This window comes from Uranotaenia lowii, chromosome 2, assembly GCF_029784155.1.
Source record: "Uranotaenia lowii strain MFRU-FL chromosome 2, ASM2978415v1, whole genome shotgun sequence".
Classification (NCBI taxonomy): Eukaryota; Metazoa; Arthropoda; class Insecta; order Diptera; family Culicidae; genus Uranotaenia; species Uranotaenia lowii.
The window spans coordinates 15,523,046-15,547,034 of NC_073692.1; the positions used below are offsets into that span (position 1 = coordinate 15,523,046).

The following is a 23,989-nucleotide window of genomic DNA, read 5'->3' on the forward strand; positions in this document are numbered from 1 at the left end:
CACATCTTTGTCAGCAATCATACTCACCTGAAAATAAACAGACAAAATGAAAAACTTCAATTAGATACACTTTTGGAAGATTACCTTCAGATTCTGGTTATTTAAGTTGTGTGGGTTCCGAACGTGACCCGGTGTTTGGTAATATTAAGCTAGTGTAGAAAGATATCTATTTATTTATTTATTTCAATCTTTGCAGATGCTCTAAAAACTAAGTACAATGAAAAATATTTAAACTATCTTATTCTAGATTTAAAAACAGTTTTGGAAACATTGAAATCGAAATCACTAGATATTTCATTGAAGCGCGCGCAGCATACATCCAACGGGTTGTTTTGACCGTATTGGGTTCGTCGCAGGGCAAGTCTAAGAAAATCGCGCGTCCGGGTTGTTCTGATGGGAGCATTTAACGGCAGTAGTGATAGCAGTTCTGAGCAATCCACGTTGTTCTGCAGGAGGTCGAAGATGAAAAGCCGTTGTAGGTAAACGCGCCTTGATTCCAGTGTCGGCAAATTCAATAACATACAGCGTTGTTCATAAGGCGGGAGGTTATGAGCGTCGATCCATGGTAGTTGACGCAGAGCATATCTGATGAAGCATCGTTGTACTCTCTCGACCCTGTTTACATGCACAGTCTGATATGGTGCCCAAATTTGCACCCCGTACTCCATAATACTGCGCACAAGAGCACAGTACAAAGATTTCAAACTGTCATTCAAAGTCATTGAAAAATGATGTGTTTCGTCGTATAAATCCGAGAACTGCAAAGCCTTTCGCTACTGTTGCGGAGATATGCTGGGAAAAGTTTAGTTTACTGTCCAAAATAATTCCAAGGTCCTTGACAGTAGATGTGCGGTTCAAAACGGTCGTTAGTACTTTATATTCGAAATTCAGTGGACGACGTAGACGAGAGAATGAGATGACATTGCACTTAGTAACATTGGGTGCCATACCATTTTGGTAGCACCAACTTGAGAGTGTGTCTATATCCTTTTGAAGAGCACAACAATCAACCAGAGTCCGTTCGGAAAATTTTGAGATCATCGGCGTACAGTAACTTTTCTGATTCGATCGTGGAGCCTAGGTCGTTTATGAAGAGAAGAAAGATCAAAGGTCCTAAATGACTTCCCTGAGGAACTCCATTAAGGGATAGTTACTACCAGATATAAATTATATAATAGCTCTCTCCACTTTCTGATTCATCATTGGATTGAAAAGTAGAAAAAATCTCGCACAGATTAAAAATAAACCATTCTTAACCCCAATGATGTATCAATTGACTCATCGAGCTTAAGCTCTAGATTCGGGCATCTAAATAGATTGGAGCCTATTTTGACTATCGATAAAGTCGAGTTCCATTGTTATGAATCATTGACCAACCTAAACGATGGACCAGAAAAAAAACGAGATATCCCGAAATGAATGTACACAGCAATAACAAATTCCTAAGTTATTGGACCCACTTGGACTACTCATCATCGGAGGAATGGAAAAAGAGGCGCCCCGAAAAAAAAAAAGAAATAAGAGTAACGACACCAAGGTTGCCTTATCTTATCGGTCCATTCCGTTGAGCCCTTCCCTCCACCACTCTCTGGCAATCGTCCGTCATCGGCGCTTATATTCTTGTGCATCCACGCAAACAGTTCGAGACTGACTTCCTCGACTCTCTCAACGGGAGAATTTGAAAGGGGACCAGCAGGACGACAACACGAAAAAAAGACACCAACCAGAGATAGATACCACCATCTCTCTCTAAACGGATCGGCGCTGAGGCAGACAGACAGCATAAGCCCTTCGGCAATTTCCGGCTTCTCCCGCGATGGCCATTAATCTGATAAGCGCGGACCGATTTTTTTTCCTGTTCCTCGTTCCCTCTACTCTGCCGACCAGACCACCAATACCATTATTGTTAGCATTTCGGGATTAGGTGAGTACTGGTTCGAATTTGTGTGGCGCATTAAAAAGTCTGCCTGGTTTGATTCGGATTTGTTGTTTACAGTTCAATTTGAAGCTCTGTGTATCGTGAGCTCAAGTTTTCATAATTTTCGTGAAAAAGAGAAGAATTTATACTTTCCCCAACCCCAACCTGGCGTAAATGGAAGAAGAAAGCATTGGATGCGTTTCGAAGTGCGATATGGAATGGAAGGAATGTAGCTTTATGGACTAAAAAAATTTAGGCGGAAACCGGGTCCGGTGGATAAAACTTTGGACCGGAAAGTTATGCGTGCTTTCACCAGTAGGAAGATTGCCTCAGTTCGGTATATGGCCAAAAAAGTGCAGAAAAAGTCCTAGTCAGCTTTTCTCTGTCCGCTATCTCAATGACAGACTGGATGACATTCACTGTGCTGCGAGTTTTCCGGAAACCGAAATGTTTGTCGGAAAGTTCTCCTTCACCTTCGGAATACCTCTGGATCCACTTCTGAATCACCTTCTCTAATCAGCTGCATTCAGTGGAAATATTCTAGAAGAATCAGTTTTTGCCGCTTCCACATTTCCGGAATTACCTTTTCGTCCATGTACGTTTGCAGCAACGACAATAAAACAAATCTTGGAATACCATGATCGTAGCCGACTGCACGTTCGGAATGCTGTCTGGAGTCTTCGGCTGAAGTGACTTCAACACCTTCTTACTCGTTTACTTGTAGTATTGGACTGATGACCATCTGATAACGCTGTGATAGAGACCAGCTTATAAGTAATCTTCTAAAGCTTACTTCGCCTAACCCAGGCGATGCTCCAGCCTCTTGTTACTATTCAAGACTAAGAACCTCTGCTCTGACGACTCGATGTCCGCCCTTTACTCGTAACTCGAGGCTCGTTTGGTTACCACAACTATCGTGCGCTCCGCTTCTGTTCGAGACCACTGCTAGAGACCAATGACCTCTCCTCTAACGACTCGAGGTCTTGACTCCACTTGGTTTGGCTCCAGGTCCTGTCTTCTTTCCTCGTCCGTGTGTCGGTCGAGAGAATCTTAACCTGGACACAGCACACGTCCGGAGATATATGAAACTACTCGGAATCATGGGCGGAGACGTCATCCTGGTTCCAACTCCTCTGCAGGGAAGTCATGATCCGGGTGAACCCATAACTGACCACGTGCCAAGGCATCAATACCCGTCTTCCACACGATGTTGTCGGTTATTTAACGTTAGGGATCAAGTGAGTCCACCGGTCGCGTTCCGAACTGTTCCACTAGTGCTGCCTATGCCTGCGTAGCAGAAGATATTTTTCTTCAACAAAACCAACATGGACATGACCCCTGCCACAACATCAGCAGCTACCGAGGACACTGTTCGGTATTCGTTGATAACCCGCACGTTCATTAGATCAGAGCTTCTGCAGATTACACTGCCTGCTCAAGGCTACCGCTGCGTACCGCAAAATGGACGAGATCACGCTCGCCGGGACCCTCCTTCTGCCGCAAAGGATCGCCGAGTTTTGCTACATGACTCACGAGAGGGCTGTTATCGCAATTGCCGTTCTTTTGCAGGCTCTTTTGCAGGCCCTAAGTATTTGATCGCACGCTTGGATTCGATTGCGCACGGTCCAGCTACAATCGTCCCTGATTGTGCTGAAATCAGGTTTGTGATCATCACCATCTCGGTCTTGTGTTGAGCCAGACGCAAGCTCTTGGAGCGCATCCAACTTTATCGATCGCTACTGTGGCGAGTAGGACCTCTCCGGTTAATGGGCTCGATGCCAGGAGCACCATGTCGTCGGCGAATCCCACAAGTCTCACTCCCGTGGGGAGACGCAGTCTCAGCGGTTCGTCGTAAACGATGTTCCACAATACCGGGCCAAGCATCGATCCTTGTGGAACCCCTACCAAGACACTCACTTTTTCCAGTCCCTCGCTGGCCATATACTGTAGTTGGCGGTTACGGATCATTTCTATCGGTACCCTTGTAGGTAAACGATTTGTGTCCGTACTAGACACAACGGAAACACCTTTCCGGTTGCTCGGGGATGACTATCTTGCAGATAGACCACTCCACCCCACACTTCAGTACTGCGTTTGCTGCCGCAACTGAAAGTTTCGCGAACGCCACCTGTGCTCCGGATTTGGGAGGACCTCCCCGCATCCCGATCGAAATCTGGTTCATTTACATCTTGCATAAGTCCTTCAACGCGTTCTTGACCTCTCAAATCCAGATGGTGCGCTCCTATCGCTTCTGAGTACGTTTTTGCTAATTTTGATTACCGTGCAGGGGTCAGTTCTCGGACTTGTGAAGAGAGTCGCTCGTCAAAATCGGAGTTCCAAATGTGTCTAAAAATGTCTATGATGGATTCCCGTCCTTGTCTGTGGTAAGCTCTGGTTGCCCGCTCTACGTTTGACCAGTTTAACGTTACCGGTGCTTTATGAAGACTTTGTCTTTTTGAGTTTCTAAGCCGATTATCCTTCTTCGATAAACACTATTATCATTATTATTATTATTACTTCACTTACTTCACTTCAACGCCGACATATTTGTACTGCGTTTATTGCTGATACTGGAAGTCTCATGAGTTCCAGTTTTGGGATGAGACCCTGAAGCACAGGAAACAAAAGAGGCCTTGAGTGCCCAAACCCCTTGGCTTAGACCAGGGACTGGGTGTTGCTGGGTAGCCCTTTCTGGGTTGACCCGTTCCTGGATAAAAAGCAAAGTTTTACCCGGCGCCTAACGTGGGGCTCGAACCCACGATCCTTTTTGCGGATAATTGAAAATTAAATTTAGGAATTTTCTACGCATCAACGAAAATTCTAACGCATCCCTTCGTTTTTTGCTTCGAATGCTCGTGCTTATGTCAGAGCAGTGGGATAATATTAAATGATTAACATTTCCTCCCAACACACATTAACCTAAGTGCTCCTTTCAACACATTCCTTTATTATTTAGCGGTCCTCCCAACACGCGGTTCTAATTAAACTATTGTTTCAGTGCTCCCGGAACGCATTTTTCTGAGTGGTCCTCCCAATCCTCCTTTGTTATTATGCGGTCCTCTCAACACGATGTTCAAATTCAACCATTCATGCGATCGTTCCAACTCGCATTATCTTATCTTATCGTTATCGTCCTTCCAACATACTCCTAGATTATGAACTAGTCCTCTCAACACGCTTACCAAATTTAACCATTTATGCGGTCCTATCAACTCGCATTTTTCTCAGAGCTACTCTCAATACACTCTTTGATACATAAATAAGTGTCCCAACATCACTCATTCACATTTCATTTATTTGAGTTTTTCTATTTATTACCATGGTTTTTCAAGATATTTCGTTTAAATCATAAGGTGATCGGAGTGATCAACACAGCACCCCCCCCCCTCCCAAGCGCGAAAAATTTGTTACAAAATACACGAAAACGCTCGAACTTCTTTTAGAACTTTTCCTAGGTACACTTTGAATTTTCAAAAGTGTCCACTCCGTGGGAATGTTTATTGAACAAAAGTTATGTTCCATTGGGGTAATCAATTCTCCAACAAAGGCGTTTAAGAAGCATTTCTTACATTTTTTCGAAAATAATTAAATGGTGGGCTGAGTAACTTAATTTAAGTATTTTTTCGGTTTCAAATATTGAATATGTTTCTCGATTTGAGTCAGTTTTCCCAATTCCGCCTTAACACGGCCTTTATATTTCTTCTTTTCTACCTAACCTATGATCATTCTTTTTAAACCCAATTAATCCATAACAGTGGTTAATTTTAGATCTAGGTGGATCTAGGTTTTAGATCGAAAACGCATGAGTCAAGGATTTCTGACGCTACCAAAATGATAATTTTTGGAAAAATACACCAATCATATCGTCCTTATTGTTAACGGATCATACACACAGGTGTAATTAAAATTGAAGTTTTAATTCAGTTTCCGATTCCACAAAAAAGTTGAATATTTCAATGGTATTAAAATACTATTATGAACAAGATAACAGCATTTCTGGTGCACATGTTCTAATGAATGATTTAGAAAAAAATGTCAAAAAAAATTGTCAAAAAATCAAATATTTTGTCAGATTTTGGTGCTATGGCTAGTGATTTTTGTTTTATTCTACTCCTTTTTAAATAAATAATTCATTCATAACTAATAAACCAACTCGAAAACTAAAAAAATGATTTTTAATTTTTTTACTGTCTTTTATTTTATGATGGACAGGCTTGAAAATATTCGTTCATCCATAAGGATGGCGAAATTTTATTTTGAATCACTATCCCACAGAAAAATGATCAGTCATGGATTATGTCATGACAGAAATTTTCCAATAACGTGAATGTGAATGCCTCGGTCATTCACATGATGGAAATAACATTCACGCATGAGAAGAATGTACAATAAATGAAAGATGGAAACCAAATGGAAACTTTAAAAAATGTTTCTAGACTTTATTTTTGTTTTCATTAATCTTGTACTATTGCTAGCTAACGTTTTTCAACATAATGTAAATTGAAAATAATCTTGGCAAACAGAATATTCTAAAAGTTGCAAAAAATTGCACTGGTGATGTTTCTCATGACCCATTTTAACCATCATGTCATGACCGAATGATTGAAGATTTCCATGATCAATGACATAATGGAAAAATCTTTCTTTACCAAAACAATCATTCATAGCATGCTTTCATTTCGAAAAAATCTTAAACTAACGACATGTGAGGAAAAAAATGGGTCACTAGTCGCAATTTTTGGCTCGTGACTATGACATAATCCCGTCCCTGATGATGGATACAGATTTGGTCTAGATTACCTGGTTTCACAAAATTTTTTTGAAAATAAATGTAATCCTACATTTTTTTTTAGAAAATTTAATAGAAGAGGTAAAGCTGTTTCTGACATCACAGAAGGGCGTTTAAAAGTTTTTGATATTGAAAATATTCATTTTAAAACAATTTTGTTGAAGACTGCAGAACATCATTTCGATTTAAAATTTCTTAAAAATTTCATTAAACTGGAACTATAAATACATAAAACATAAACTAGAACTGGAAAAAAATCAAATGAAAACTAATGTAAATTTTTCTCAGAATTCATAATTTCTTGCAGTCATCCAAAAAGGCGACCATTGCACAATAGGGAAAAAAGTGTACAAACCGCGAAGAAATTCAATATTTTTCGTCCTACATGATCCAAATCTATGAAAATATACTTTCCTTTTTGTGAAAATTTCCGGAGAATCGATTGGACATAGTTTCATACGCCGCACAAGCTTACGAACGGAGATATAGTGCCTTTTTAACCCCTAATTCCCCTTTATTTTGTAAACATTCCAGAAAAATACTGATTTGAACTAGAAAATTTTTAACGAAAATAAACCTATCGTGTGTAATATTTTCTGAGGAATCGAATGAAGGCTGTTTGAGCCACCGCACGCTTCAGAAAATGAAGTTATGGCTATTTTTACCCTCAATTCCCATATATTTTTCAATTATTTCAGGAAAAAGCTTGTTCGGACTTGAACATTTTGAATCTATTGGGACGTATCTTATGTGATTTTTTCCGAGGAATCGAATGAAGGCTGTTTGAGCCACCGTACGCTTCGGACAATGGAGTTATGGCTGTTTTACCTTCAATTCCCCTGCATTATTCAAATTGTTAAGAAAACGCATGTTCGAACTTGAAAATTTTGAATCTTTTGGGACGTACCTTGTGTGATTCTTTCCGAGAAATTCAATTAAGGTTGTTTGAGCCACCGCACGCTTTGGAAATTTGAGTTATGGCTGTTTTTACCCTCGATTCCCCTTCATTTTTTTTGAATCATTGAAAAATGTAGGGGAATTGAGGGTAAAAACAGTCATAACTCAATTTCTCAAAGCGTGCGGTGGCTCAAACAGCCTTTATTGGATTCCTCGGAAAAAATAGCAAAAGATAAGTCTCGTTTGGTTCAAAATTTTCAAGTCCGATCATGGTTTTTCTGAACTATTTGAAAAATGAAAGAGAATTGAGGGTAAAACATCCATAACTCCTGTTTCCGATGCGCACGGTGAGTCAAATATGCTTCGTTGCATTTCTCGAAAAAAATCACACATGATACGTCCCATTTAGTTCAAAATTTTGAAGTCAAACATGCATTTTCAGAGCTATTTGAAAAATGTTGGGAAAATGAGGGTAAAACAGCCATAACTCCATTTTCCAAAGCGTGCGGTGGCTCAAACAGCCTTCATTCGATTCCTCGAAAAAAATCACACAAGATACCGTCCCAATAGATTCAAAATATTCAAGTTCGAACATGCGTTTTCTTAACGAATTGAAAAATGTAGGGGAATTGAAGGTAAAACAGCCATAACTCCATTTTCCGAAGCGTGCGGTGGCTCAAACAGCCCTTATTCGATTTCTCGGAAAAAATCACACAAGATACAACCCATTTGGTTCAAAATTTTCAAGTCCAAACAAGCTTAATTAATTGCTGAAATAATTGAAAAATGTAGGGGAATTGAGGGTAAAAACAGCCATAGCTCCATTTTCTGAAGCACGCGGTGGCTCAAACAGCCTTCATTCGATTTCTCAGAAATAATTACAAACAATAGATCTATTTTCGTTTAAAATTCTCTAGTTCAAATCAGTGTTTTTCTGGAATGTTTACAAAATATAATTTAGGGGTTAAAAAGGCACTATATCTCCGTTCGTAAGCTTGTGCGGCGTCTGAAACTATGTCCAATCGATTTTCCAGAAGTTTTCACAAAGGGAAAGTATATTTTCATAGATTTGGTTCATATAGGACGAACGATATAGAATTTCTTCGCGGTTTGTACACTTTTTTCCCGATTGTGCATTGATTTGATTTTATTGAAAACCTTCATTTGCCATATCTTTGTTTTTTTTATAGGTTTTTCAAAAAAAAAAAGTGCACAAATTAATTAAATGAATTTTTACCTATTTCAAAATGTTAGCCTTGAATCGCTGAAACGAGATAATGAAACTAACAGCATATTTTGATTCAGCGTTCCCAAATCAATCAAAATCAGTTCTTAAATTTTGTGCCCCTTCGAAAAATGTGATTTTTTTTTTGATTTGTGCTTTCGGGAATTGATGCTTCATTTTATGATTTTTAAGTTATCCTACAAGGCAACAAAATTCAAATTTTTCCGAGGCGCAAAAAATATAAGAGTAAATTTTGAAAAATTGTAGGACGCTATTTCCAAATATCTTTTTTAGGTTTTTTTTGATAACTTTTGAAAAAGGTATAAATACATTAAATGGATTAGAGCACTTTTCAGAAAAACCTGTAGAACATCACAAATATTTTGAAAAACAATTTTTTGACTCAATAATCAACGTTTCTGAATACCACGAATGATTTTGGCTTCTGAGAAAAAAGTTATTGAAGTTTTTTTATCGTAATTTTTTTTCCAAATCTTATATTTTAAAAACGATAAGTCAAATAATTTCACAGTTTTCAAACAAGTTGTTGAATAAGTTAGAATCTACAATATCAAATACTGAAGGACTTTCCAAAAGATGTCAGAAAAAGTGGAAACTCTAACTGTTTTTTTCCAAATTGCAGAATTTATTTTTATATTTTGAAGTGTTGTATCTCTGACACAAAATTATCCCGACAAATCTCAATCCTTGATTGAATGAAGGATAGTGCATTGATTTGAAATCAGCTTTAAGTTTTCATGTTAGCAAAGATAATCCATTTTACCCAAAACTGACCTTTTTGAAAATTTCTTCATGCCCTATCTCCAAAACTTGAGGGTGATAAACAAAATATTAAGTTTTTCAAGTTTAGGCATGTTATTCCACTTTGTGATTACCTCAAAATCGTTTAAAAAATAAAAAATCCTTTTTATTCATACATTTTTTGTTGCAAATTCGAAACAAAAGGTTAAAATATCATTTATTTTGTTTAATATTTAAAACAAAAAGTTAAAAATATAGGATGAGAACTTGAAATTCAAGAGAAAATCAATGCATCTGAATTTCAAAGTTCCAGAGTTTTGAATCATATATCATCATTTCATTTCATCATTTTTTTGAAATGAAAATCTTCGATATAAAAAAGATCTGAATGAATAGATAATTGAAACATTTCTTAAATTTATTTGCTACTCAACAATAAGTGTATTCGTTTCGAATAAAGAAATCATAAAAAAAAACAAGTGTATTATTTTCATTTATAAAGTGAGATTTCCCAATGAGCTCTAGAGTCATTTTTTTTTATCACTTTTGATATACAAAATACGAAAATTATCGTTTTACCAATTTTTCTCGTAAGGAAAATTTTAGATTCGTTGATTGAAGTTATATCAAAGGATATCGAAATAGGTGTAGGTATATAGAAAATGGGTTCCTAAACACACTATATTAATACAATTTCAAGCAGCTCTATAAACTAACAAAAACTCTATCCAAAGCTGTTTTCTTAATTAGCTTTAATTCAACGTATTTCTGTTTCATTTTTAAAGATAAAAGACATTTTAAACTTTAATCTGTGGCCTACAGAGGAAACATTTTCAAACTTAAATGGTAAAATACTTATCAAGTTAAAGGCAAAACCTCGATAAAACTTGCCAAAATGGCTCCCTGTTTCCAAAGCTAAGTAAGTATATCTCTCATCTGATCAGAAGTTATTGCAATAAAAAGCAGTAACTTCACCAGCGAAAAAAAAACCTCAAAAACAGATCTCATAAAAATGATTTCGGCTTATCTTCGTTAAAAGCAAATTTAAAAACCAGAAAAGGAAAAAAAACCTTCAGCATTATTGCCATAAAATGCAGCAAAAAAGTTATGATTTATCCACGGGCAACCAATTTACGACCATTGTCGAGTCGAGTCTAGCGAGATGGTGGTGGTTTTAGAAATTCTTTTCCCTTACCGGCATACCCGGAACCCGAGTAAGAAATGTTACTGGTAAGGTGTGTATGTGTAAGTGTGTGCATTTATGAAATAATAACAAAAAAAAAAAACAAAAGCAAGAAAAAACAAACCAGCCATTTACGACCGATAATTACTTTCCCCTCATCGTGTGCTGCTGATTATTGCCTTCGGTTGTTGGGTTTTGGTTGAGCCTCGGGTTCTCTTTTCCATATCGCGGGCCCACACTGCGTATAACTTTGATATGGAAAATAGCAGCAGCACCGGGGTAGGTAGATAGAGAAAAAAAAAACACATTATAACTCAAATCTTATCTGTTCCGAAGAAAACTGTGCCAAACGTGTGAGCAGCACAACTCGGCGAGAGGGAAACACGGGTAAAAACAAGAAAGAGAGCTGTGGCTGGCTCGAGTTGAAAGGGGGGATGATTTTTATTCCGCAAGGCTCGTTATAAAATCGGAAAACACGCACCACTCATGCAAATTCCGCTTATTAGCGAGAACGGATTTCAACCCGGGGTTGACGGGGGTGGGGAGGTCTTTTTCTAGATTCGAATCATGCGTCATGATGGGATGTGTAATATGGCAGCAGCAGTTCAAACCACCCGCCAGCCGACAAGCCAAGCCCAGCCCAAAGAAAAGCAAGTTTGGGGAAGGGGCGGGGGCGGCAAGAAAAACCAAAGCAATTATAATTAAACACATGATTATCACGCGGAAAACACTCTCTCAAGCACCACACCGGCATCAATTGCCGGGGAGTTCAGATTGTTGTGTGTTATTACAGGTGTGTGCTGCCGCCCGGGTTCTCGGGCTTTCTTGCTCGCGGTATCAGCCGGAAGAGAAAGTTCCAAGGATGGAAAGCTTTTCCGTAGCACCCACCACCCACTCTGGGGGTGAAATTGCGGGAAAAGGATTCCCCGTATCCGGTTGCGAGTATATACATTGTCTGTCGGTGGCATGTAGGACTATAAACAGGTATATGTATGTTAGAGGTCCTGTGACAATCATCGTCATCATCCAGCCCGCCTCACCAGTCAGTAGTAAGACTATAGAACTCGGAAGTGACAGCTCTAGTTCAGACGATCGCCGAAAGGTGTTCCAAGTTCTCAGAGAACCTACATCGAAGATCGTAAACGCCGCAGTAATTCTTATCTTCAAGCTCTGAAATGTTTTTAGTTAGTGCCATGTTCACCTGTTTGGAACGGATATTCCCTCGGCTGGGTTTCAGTGGATCCCATTCTTATTTACTTGAAATAATCTTTGAGGATACAAAATTTGTAAAGTTGAACATTATTTAAACACCCGGCTGTAGGATAGTTATTTTCAATTCCTATCCGGCACGGTTTCCTTAATTTGGCTCAATTTAATAGGAGATGATCTTTACTAAAGGCTTGAGATGCTCATAAAATGAATCACAAACTGTCTGAATTTGAATGAAACATGCACGACACCGAAAATGTGATGCCATTTTTCTTATGTTTAGAATCATACCAAAATTTTATGGTAGTTTTATATACATATTCACCTCAAAAATCAAAAGAAAAGTCATCGATGGAGCATTAAGTGAAAATTGAACGCATTTTCGCTTGATGCCCTTCATCAAAGTCTTGAAAGGGTCATCCGGTACCAGTTTCTCAGTTTTTCCCCATTTTCTTAACATGTCCTGCTCGTCTTTGACTGTCTTCTTGCTCTTCCGAAGTTCGCGCTTCATTATTGTCCAGTACTGCTCTACCGGGCGCAGCTCCGGACAGTTTTTCGGGTTCATGTCCTTTGGAAAAAAGTACTTAATTGGCCTCATATTACTCCAGGACACTTTTAGAATAGTGGCATGTAGTCAAATCTGCCCAAAAGAGCGGAGCTTTGTCATGCTGCTGCAAGAACGCAAAAGGAGCTTCTCGAGGCACTCAGATTTGTAGATCTCGCCATTTACTGTGCCTTTGTCACAAAAGGCTCATTCCTCAGTCCGCAAGAGCAGATGGCCTGCCAAACGAGATATTTGACGGCGAAATTCGACATTTTCTTCTTCTTAAATTTGTCGTCCACATCGAACTTGCTCTTGCCGGTGAAAAACTCCAACCCCGGAATTTGCTTTTAATCGGCTTTTATATACGTTTCGTCGTCCATCACACAGCAGTCATATTTTGTCAGCAACTTCTCGTAGAGCTTCTGTGCCCAAGTTTTAGTCTAACTGTCTTCTTTTCACCTTTCCCTCCGTCTTTTTGTACTCCGGTCCCGGTTTTCTCCCAGCTCCTTTGCCGTGGTCCAACGTCAACCGCCCCTGGAATCGCTTCAACACTCTGGAGATGGATGAATGGCGAATGTTCAACATTTTTCCCAACTGCCGGTGCGATAGGTCAAGAAATTCCAGGTGTTTACATGCTGTCAAACACGACTTCGAGTTTGACAACATGTAAACAATACACATCAATTAGAAAGTGTGCAAAATTTTAGTTGATTTTTACCCAATGGTAAAAAAGTTATGCCCTGTTGAATGTGTCGCAATAATTTCGTGTTTGCCCCTTATATGTAATTGAAAGCATGTTAGAATTCATTTCACTTACTGAAAAACGGTAAAAAAATTGTTTGAAAAAATACGCGAAAAAAATGTCCGTACATCTTGAAGACTCGTACCAAGTCGATCGGAAGCACCAACTCAAAACTTGGTTACAGCCTCCTTCTGCAGCAATCACACCCTGTAGACGTCTTTTTATAGACAGCGCCAACTTTCGAGTTATTTCCGGAGAGATCTTCTGCCATTCTTGCATCAAAACCTCCTTCAACTGGTTCTTGCTCTGAATCGGGTGCTCACAGATCTTCCGCTTCAAATGGTCCCACGAATTTTCAATCTGATTGAGATTTGGTGACTGGAGAGGAGGGGAAGTGTTGACTTAACGTTGTAGAGGAGTCACTCTTTGATAAGTAAGATGCGACGAATATTTTAGATCATTATCTTAAACGAACTGTATTGTATTCACAAAGAGAGTTTGTTGAATATGACTTTGTTCTTCAAATGGTGATTACAGAATGAATATAAAATCTTTTCAGTCGAATACCTAACTATCCTGATTGATACGTTTTGACTTAATTCGAATATTGGATTATTTTATTTAATGTCTTTGATAGAAACCATACAGACATATCTTAAACTAAACATGAGTTAGGTTCTTAGACTACGAATCTTATTTCTAAACAATTCTCTGGATTGATTTAAATTAAAAACGTTAGACACTTCATTAAAAACACGACAACAATTATGCATAGGTTGATTTTGGGCAAAAACTGTGCGACTAGATGGGATCCACAAAAAGTTCTGTTGACGAAGACGTCTCGCTGGAGCATGAATGTGGATGCTTTGTAGCAGTAGAGGACAGTCAATGTTGTTCATCAACAAATCAAAAACAAACATTCTTTGGATGTATATTCGTCTGCGTTGCAGGGTCTCAAGACTTATTAGATTGCATCTTTCGGCATACGGTGGCAGTCGAACGGCATCATTCCACGGCAGTCGACGGAGTGCAAATCGTAGGAACTTCTTTTGTACCCTTTCTAGTCTTTCAGTGTGTACTGTTTGATGCGGCGCCCAAACTACCACGGCGTATTCCAGAACGCTGCGCACCAAGGCGCAGTAAACCGTTTTAAGACAATATACATCCTCATACTCAACAGTGTTTCTACGAATAAAGCCAAAAATGGCAAAGGCTTTTGCGGTTGTGGCGGCTATGTGTTCTGAAAAACTCAGTTTTTGATCAAAAATAACTCCGAGATCTTTAATCGAAACTACTCGTTCCATTTCTGCTGTGTCCATTTTGTAGGCAAAACGAAGTGGAGTTCTAGCTCTGCAGAAAGTTATGCATCGGCATTTACTGGCATTAGCTTCCATTCCATGAGACTTGCACCAGTCCAAAAGTGTCGAGATATCGGCTTGAAGTGCTGCACAGTCTACTGGTGATTCGATTTTCCGGTAAATCTTAAGGTCATCTGCGTACATCAATTTAGAGGATTGCAGTAAACAAGCAAGATCAATAACAAAAAGGATAAAGATTAGTGGTCCTATGTGGCTGCCCTGGGGAACACCGGATTACTATGATTGCACGTGGTAACAAACTGAAACTTTTCCTCGCTTGCTTTCAAATGCGTCTTCAAAATATCCAAGTAAACGACTCGATCCATAGTAGATTTAATAAACGTCGGGTTTCCAGGACATCATGCTTGACTGTTGGTCGCAAATTTTTTTGTTCCAATTCGGTATTCAGTTTACGCCACACGCTAACTTGTCCATCAGACCCAAAAATGTTAAACTTGCTCTCATCCGTGTTTTTAGTATATCCCATCCTCGTCGCCACTTTTAAGTTTTAACACTAGATTTCGGATATAATTAAAAACGCGTATAACTTAGTTTGAAGCCAGTACTAAAAAAACCAGCTCTTCCAGTTGCTAGTTTATTTATGCTTTTCCAGAGCTATTGTTTTCATTCGGTTGTTTGTTTAGTTCGGCTGAGCGTTAGCACGAGCGGACACGCTTAAATAAGATCAGCTTGTCTTGGATATAACACCGTGAAAATCACGTTCTTCCAGAACTCCTCTGGTTTAACCACGTACTTCTGGGCATGCGCCAAACGCCTCTTCTTGTTTTTAGCTGATATGAACGACTTCTTTGGCGTTTTGTGACAAGCGGTCAGCCAACTGAGGAACACTCACCTTTGGATTTTGTTCGATTTCCGGCATAAGAATGCGATGGTGACGGTTTGTGAGCTTTGGTTTGCGTCCTCTTCCATGAATTGTTTCCAAAGAACAAGTTTTCTTGAAGTTCTGAAGCACATATTGAATAGACGATCGTGGTCGAATCACAACATATGCGATTTCGGACAGGTTTTAGCCTTCATTTCTCAGATCCACGATCGGTTTGCGAATCTCAACTGGGATTCGCCAGATCATGCTCCACTTGGTCTAACCACCTCACTCGTTGCGCCCCTGCTTGTCTCGTTCCTACCGGATTCATAGCGAACACCTGTTTTGCAAGACAGTTGTCTGGCATTCTAGCAACAGTAGTAAGAGTCTGCACTTGCTGCCAGCCAAGGTTTTCGTCAACTGTGCGGATTTCACCTGCTAGACTACGCCGCCACGAGCTTCTGGGCCTACCTCGTCTTCGATACCCATCCGGATTCCAGTCAAGCGCTTCTCTGCAAATCTCGTTTTCATCTCCTCGAAGCGTGTGCCCAACCCATCTCCATTTACGTTCCCGAATCTTAATTTCTAGTGCCTTTTGAAGGCACCGGCGATGTAGTTCAACGTTTAAGATCCAGTTTCCAGGCTACAAAGCGCGGATGATGATCTGCAGGCAGCGATTCACAAAAACTTCGCAGTTTTTGCGTCGTCATCGCATATGTACACCAAGTTTCGAACCTGTACAATAATACGGATTTGAAGTTTGAGGTGAAAATTCGGACACTAACACTCGTCGCTCGGATACTCCAAGTGTGAGCAGGTCCTCCTCGAGCAATATCCACGTCTTGTGCCCGTAGGGGATAACCGGTCGAATGAGCGTCGTGTGCAGATTACCTGCTGTGCAGTGACCTTGTGATTACTGAACAAGCGGGCTCGGTCGGTCTCGGATCCGCAGGCCAGCATATACTTCGTCTTGGAAGTATTAATCCGACTATGCCAGTGTCGTCGGCAAAGCAGATAAGTTGACTGGATCTGTTGAAAATCGTGCCCGCACACGGTTGAGCTGATCAAACCTGAAAGAGGAAAGTTATCCGAACTTGGATTGCTACGTTAAACTGTCATAATTTCACGTTAATCTAAAGGTACTCAACTTTTTTAACTTTTTATCCAATATTTCAAATATTGTTTTAATCGATCCCGGTATATAAGAAAATTCTTGAAATGCAGCTTTACCCATCAACAATTTTCGCGCTAATCCTTGCCTCCGATTGGAAGGATTTAGAAACCCAAAACCCCGAGCGGTTCTCGAGAAGTAAGTCATATCGGAAGAGCGTCGCGCACACACCACAACACAGATCATAAAACCAACAGCAGCCTTTAGTTGGGTGCTGTTGCCCTAGCCTAATGTTGGCCGTCGATGGTGCTGCTGTTTGTTGCTGTTCTGGTTGTCGTCTTTCCACTCTAAACTAAAGTCCCTCGCTCGGGGGCTCTTCTCTCTCTGTGTCTCGGTCGCGCTCACTCGGTTCAGGGTTTACAGTGTGCCGTATTGGCTGCGATACGATAGCAAACAAAACAGCAAATAGCAGCAGCAACAGCAACGACGTCGTCGTCGACGTCGACGACGACTACGATATTGCGATTGTTATCGCAGTTGCAGTCGGACGGAACTCCTCCGATTTCCTCCGTCTTCCTGCGTTCCAACCACGCCGTGGTACCGGGAGATGTGTGTTCTTGTTGTTGGTTGCTGGTTGAAGCGCGCGTGAACACAGAACTCGGAATACATCCCACCGCCAGCCACCCCGTATGATATAGATGGTTGATGGTTAAGGAAAAGAAGAGTGAGGAGGGTGGTGCGAGATGGCACATACAAAAAATCCTTATCAGAACGCTTACACACGCTATGCGCTGCGGATCGGTTCTCTAGGATCCGACCAGCTCAACGTGGCTGGCAATGTGGGACCCGGAGGATGATTGGGGAGGGGAGCTCGGGACGGGGGTGTCGATGGTGTGGTGGGTTATTAATGGAAAAGCTGGTCCGAAGCGCGCGATCCCAAAAGCCAGCGACGGGGACGAACGACGGGACTTGAGTTAAAATACAATTAAAGTCATAAAAATAATAGATTGCACAAAGTGGAGTTAGGGGTGGACGGATAAAACTTCGTTCCAAATTTTGATACACTGGTTTTTCGTTGCTTATCGGAAGCATAAATCGTAAGCGAACGAATTGTTGGGAGGGATCAGAATTGGAGAAAAAAAACAAGAAACGGTAGAACATCAATAATACGATCAAACTACTATTAAACAAATGGGGGTCCTTTTAATATTTTTAATATACGATTGTAGCGCTAGTAAAAAGGGGGTAAAACGCTTACGGTATGCAAAATTAAACTATAACAATAATATAGTGCAGGCAGGTATTAAAAACCACGCTTCGGCTGACGAATATCAAAAATAAATAAATATACCTAAAATGGCAAAACAATAACCTACCCATTATGGTTGTTTCGACGCTCATCTCAACGGTCATAACGATTGTTGTTGCTGTGGTTGTTTTTATATTTGGTGTTGGGCAGCAGTTCCAATTTGATTTGTGGGGAGTGGAAATAAATTCAGCAGCCTCTCAGAACGACAATTGTTTCGATCATTCCGTAAAACGCGCTACGCTCGCGCTTATCCGTAAGAACAACCCCCTTTGCGCATCACACACTAACCACTAACAATAACAGAAACACCGAAAAAATGACACAAATCAAAACAACAAATATGGCGCAGCCTACTGCTGCTAGGCTCCTGACCAAAGCGGACACCCGCAACTTCTGCACTGACTTATGGATGGGACTTCTGTTTCGGGGGGTTGTGTGTTTCGGTATTTATTTTCGCCTACTGCGTGTTTCACTGTTATTTTGCAGTCGGCCGAATTGATAACAACAGCACTAACGAATGTGACAAACCCCTGGAATCTCGGAACTTTCGGGTGGTTTGGGCGGTCGGTGAAATTGGCTCTCGTTATTTTGACGTTTATGTTTTTATGATGGCGCGCGCGTTCTCAGCCCCAAAACATGTCCCGTTTTTTTTTTCGCTGCCGGTGAAGGTGCCGAATTTGTCTCTTTTATTTGCTGATAGGACTACCCAACGCAAGTCTCGACGCGGACCAGGACCACTCACGGTACCACCGTTTTCCGTCGTGCGTTTTCGCGTTTATGAGTCATTTATGACGAGATATGGCAAAAAATCACATAAAATGTGTATTTTTATTTATCGAAAACTCGCGTGCAAAGGCGCTCGTATTCGGTCTGGTTTCGGCGTTTTGGACGCGCTTGGACTGCGCTTTTGACACCAGTTTGTTTTATTCGTTATTTTTTTAAAACTTCAAGCCGTTTTTTAAACCTTGTGGCAAAAGATTGTGTACACTCGGCGTGATGTGTAGTTAAAAACTCATCGCCACAAACGGACTTCGCGCCGAGACATGAGACGACGACGGAGATCCAAACAGTTAGATTGTGATGGAAATGCTGATTTTGTTTTTGCGCTCGCTCTGCTCTTCACCATTCACTGCCAAACGACGAAAACGTCGTCGGTTCGGTTCGGTCCGCAACTTTTCGGCGTCTATCAGACTGTTTTATCGCTTTCTGCTGGGGTAACAACTTTGTTCGCAATCTTCTCGCTTTTATCGCCAGAAAAATATTTCAACTTTAATATTTATTACAAACATGAATAAAATTACCCAGCATGGTTGCACACACTAAACGACGAGAACAAAGGAGGCGGCGACGATGGTAGTGACCCCGAAAACAAAAAAAAAAAACCGACGAGCACTACAAATGTTGAATAAACTTTCGTTTGACAGGTCGTTGTTGCACGTGCAAGCTCAAAGCCGAAGACACTGGACATAAATTGCAACACTTTTTTTCGCACTGTGCACTGCTGCTGCTGCTGCGATTTCATGTGCATTGACAAACACCAGCACCGTACCAATACGTCGTCACGCTCACCAACACACATATGCTATCTAGAAGAAGCCCAAACAGGAGAGAGGGAATGAGAGAGAGTGTGTGTGACGAACCTTCAGTTCAAAACAGAACCGAGGAAAAACACCTTCAAGGGGAAAATTGCACTGTTGCGATAAAAGTTTGACATTTCCGTTGGATTGTTATCGTTTCGGGCTGATCGTTTTAGATCGATTGCGGCCCGTCAATCAACGCGCTTATCGCACGCTCAGCCAAACCGTACACAACCCACACCAGGGGGAGGTTGATGATGATGGTCACTATCGGCACGGCCTACTTTAGCCAATTCTCGTTAGGTTTATTGAGCGCTTTCGTTCTAGGTCCACTAGATCGACCCACTAATCAACACAGCACCCGATAAACAATAACAAGCGCGTTCGTTTCAAACTTTACCAATGAATCACGTTCATGGATACACAACATAGTACATCACTTTTTCAAACCGAAAGCGCGCACACCGCGCCGGGGAATACCTTGTTTATGTGTGCTGCACACACCGAGAGCGACTAAAAACTAAACCTACGCGAGGGTTTTCACTTTTTTACAAGCCCTGCTTTTGCTTCGAAACTTCGAACCAACCAACAACCACACGGAACACAAACGCCATGCTGCCGGAATCGCTCTCGCGTAGCCACCATTCTCAGTCTCTTGCGATTTCTCTCGCCTAGAGAGAGTCAAGAAATCGAAGCAGAAGAGAACAAATCCAGACAACACACCAAACAGGCAGAACAGAAGGTTCGAAGAAGGCAACAAGAGAAACCAGCAACAAACAACCTAACTAGCAGAACAATCCTCGACGCAACTGCTGCTGCTGATGCTTCTTTTGGGAACGCAAATCACAGCAGAAGACCGAGTCAAAGGAGAGACACTAATGACTACGACTACGATGTCGCCAGTTCTGTTGCTTGCTTACAGTTGATGATGATTCAAGTAGGTACCTAGAAGGACCGCGCGCCACCCTCAACTCTAGGCAAGCGAAACCTAGAGTGTGTGTGCGAGCAGAAGAGGTAAAAAGCTGAATTCCGTGCCACAGAGCTTATCGCGAATGGATCGCGCGAGATAACCATTTCAGAACACTTTAAAAAGCTTGCTTGCAGCAAAGGCAAGAGCAACTATTCGGTTTGTTCAGTTTCCTTCGCTCCGGGCTGTGGCAGAGGGACGCAGTTTTGCCTTAATCTGCTTTGATTCAAGAGACTGAGTACGTCGGGGACATTCTAATCTTTAGCTCTGGAGAACTGACTGACTATGGGAGACCCGGTCTGAAAATTTAGAAATTGCCTGTCGCCTTGGTGGTCCATGGCACGTGACTTTCCGGGATATTCGCGACACCCTCTTTAGAGTTGAACTTAGAATAGTTGCGACGGAAAAGAGAAGGGAGACACCGGTCAAAAGTTAATCGCTGTTACTGCGGATGGATGAGCTACACACATGTGATTTCGCGTTCGTCAGACTCCGACCGAGGAGGGTGACGCACCGGGAAAGTGTGAAATCCCTTTTCGATGACACAGTTTTTTTTTTAAACTACTACCAAATTCCCACTGTTGAAGGCAAATCATGAGAACTGTGCGACAGGAACGTGACTTTTGCAGCCTAAAGTGCGGACTAAAAGAGGGTGCAAAAACGCGAGGGTCGAATCAGCTGCTAATCAGATTTCTATTAGGCTTTTCGTTAACTATACGTCAATCCCAGTTCTCTCAACTGGATGTAGTTACTTGGGTATCAAAGATTCTCACACAGATTTCCCGTCACGTCTCGGTTTACAAATCACCAACGATCATTGAGTTATCGCGTATATCTGAACCTTCGAGCTGTGTGTGGTGCGCGAAATTTTCAGGCTGAATCTGAGCAGCAGCAACTCGGTGCTAAGATCGCAAGAGAAGTTCATAAAGATAGCGCGGGTTCCGAGAGAGGTTGATCCCAATCTCGCGTGCGATTGTGTTTTGATTTGCGGCCCAAAAATCGCCCCGAAGTCTACTAACGACACGTTACGAATGTTGATTGTCGATTTGAGCATAGAAAAATGCTTAAAATTGGGTAGCATACGAGAAAAGTCGATTTGATGAGAGCATAAAAGTGGGAGAGCAAGGTTTTGCTTATCACTTTCTTATAAGAGAAATATATGTGAAAACCCTTCATTGGGTCTAAATCTGAAATCTACATCTGAATTCTAAAATCTGAATCTGAAATCTGAATCTGAAATCCGAATCTGACATCTGAATCTGAAATCTGAATCTGAAATCTGAATCTGAAATCTGAATCTGAAATCTGAATCTGAAATCTGAATCTGAAATCTGAATCTGAAATCTGAATCTGAAATCTGAATCTGAAATCTGAATCTGAAATCTGAATCTGAAATCTGAATCTGAAATCTGAATCTGAAATCTGAATCTGAAATCTGAATCTGAAATCTGAATCTGAAATCTGAATCTGATATCTGAATCTGATATCTGAATCTGAAATCTGAATCTGAAATCTGAATCTGAAATCTGAATCTGAAATCTGAATCTGAAATCTGAATCTGAAATCTGAAATCTGAAATCTGAATCTGAAATCTGAATCTGAAATCTGAATCTGAAATCTGAATCTGAAATCTGAATCTGAAATCTGAATCTGAAATCTGAATCTGAAATCTGAATCTGAAATCTGAATCTGAAATCTGAATCTGAAATCTGAATCTGAAATCTGAAATCTGAATCTGAAATCTGAATCTGAAATCTGAATCTGAATCTGAATCTGAATCTGAAATTTGAGATCTGAATCTGAATCTGAAATCTGAGATCTGAATCCGAAATCTGAATCTGAAATCTGAATTTAGAATTTTGAAATGTGAATCTGAAATCTGAATCGGAAATCTGAATCTGAATCCGAAATCTAAATCTGAAATCTGAATCCGAAATCTGAATCTGAATCTCAAATTTTTTACTGAAATCTGAATCTGAAATCTAAATCTGAAATCTGAGTGAAATCTGAATCTAAATCTGAAATCTGAATCTGAAATCTGAATCTGAAATCTGAATCTGAAATCTGAATCTGAAATCTGAATCTGAAATCTGAATCTGAAATCTGAAATCTGAACCTGAATCTGAATCTTAAATTTGAGATCTGAATCTGAAATCTGAGATCTGAATCCGAAATCTGAATCTGAAATCTGAATTCAGAATTCTGAAATGTGAATCTGAAATCTGAATCGGAAATCTGAATCTGAAATCTGAATCCGAAATCTAAATCTGAAATCTGAATTCAGGATTTTGTCACTGTGGATTCTTTGACTGGCCATGAGCTTTAACCTAAGTTCAGGATGTTGTCATTTTGGTTTCTTTAACTGGCCATGCGCTTCAACACGGGTTCAAGAATGTTTAACTATTGATTTTCAACTGGCCATGAGCCAATAAGTGAGCTCAGGATTTTGTCGTTTTGGGTTCTCCATCTGGCCATACTCAGGTTTGTCATTATGGTTTCTTCAACTGGCCATGGGCTTGTAGGATGTTGCTTATTTAGTTTCTTCAGCTGGCCATGTTAATCGGGTTCGGGATTTTGTCATTATGGTTTTCAAGTTTTGGTACGACCTCATACTCGGGCTCAGGATTATTTCACTATTTTTAATGGCCTTCACCTTAAACCCGGATTCATTCAGAGTTTTGTCATTTTAGTTTCTCAACTGGCCAGAAACTCGGGATACTCGGGTTCAGGAATTTGTCACTTTGTTTTATTTGAACGGCCATCACTATGGATTTTTAACAGGCCTAAACTGCCGTTGGAAGCATAATTGTCACATGTTACAAAAAGGCAAAGCGAGAAAAACGCGATCAAAGTTTCACAAAAACACTTTGCTGTTATCGCACAGTTTCGCAATTTTTTTTACTTCAATGCCGTAGATCTCTAAAGTATACTCCCATCATATGAGCCTCGATCAAATTTTTCGAAAATGAACTGTTTTTTCAATGAAAATCCTTGTGTGACATTTATGCCGCGAAATTCTATGAATAGTCGAAAAATGGACGCATATTTGTCACACTACGAGCATTTTCTCAGTAGTTGTTTGGTTTGGGATTTCGTGTGTGGCTCTTGTGTTTTATTCGTGAATGGAAGCTTAAATTGAAAAAATCAGGTCTGAATCGAATTATTTGAAAGCGTACATTATTTGGTGACAAACATGAAGTGTTTAACGGATTCGACCAATAAAACGGCCCGTGGAGCAATTTGCGGCAGCTCACTCACTTTACAGGAAACAACATTTCTTCAACTAACTGTCAGCTGCGCGCTGAAAATGTCGCAACCGCGAGAGAAGTGATACCAGAAAAGGGCAATCAATCCGTTTGAAATAAATACGGTCCTGGGACAAGTTCCGGATGAAGTAACTCTGGCGGAATAGTTCGTAAACATTAAAAAACAGACCTCCGGTATTTTGTGAGGTGCGCCAAAATCAAAAACTCAAAGCAAAACCAAAAAAGAAATGGTCTGCTGAAACCACCGACAATCACATATGGCCATCCTGGAAAATTGTGAATTACAGTTCCACGGCACCGGAAGAGTAA

The 23,989-nt window shown here is 40.5% G+C and overlaps 1 protein-coding gene across 1 annotated transcript in view; it reads right to left on the reverse strand.

The window, feature by feature from the left end:
* Positions 1 to 23,989, reverse strand: part of LOC129749898 (zinc finger protein ush) — a 434,632-nt gene that overhangs the window by 400,241 nt on the left and 10,402 nt on the right. The window lies entirely within an intron of this gene.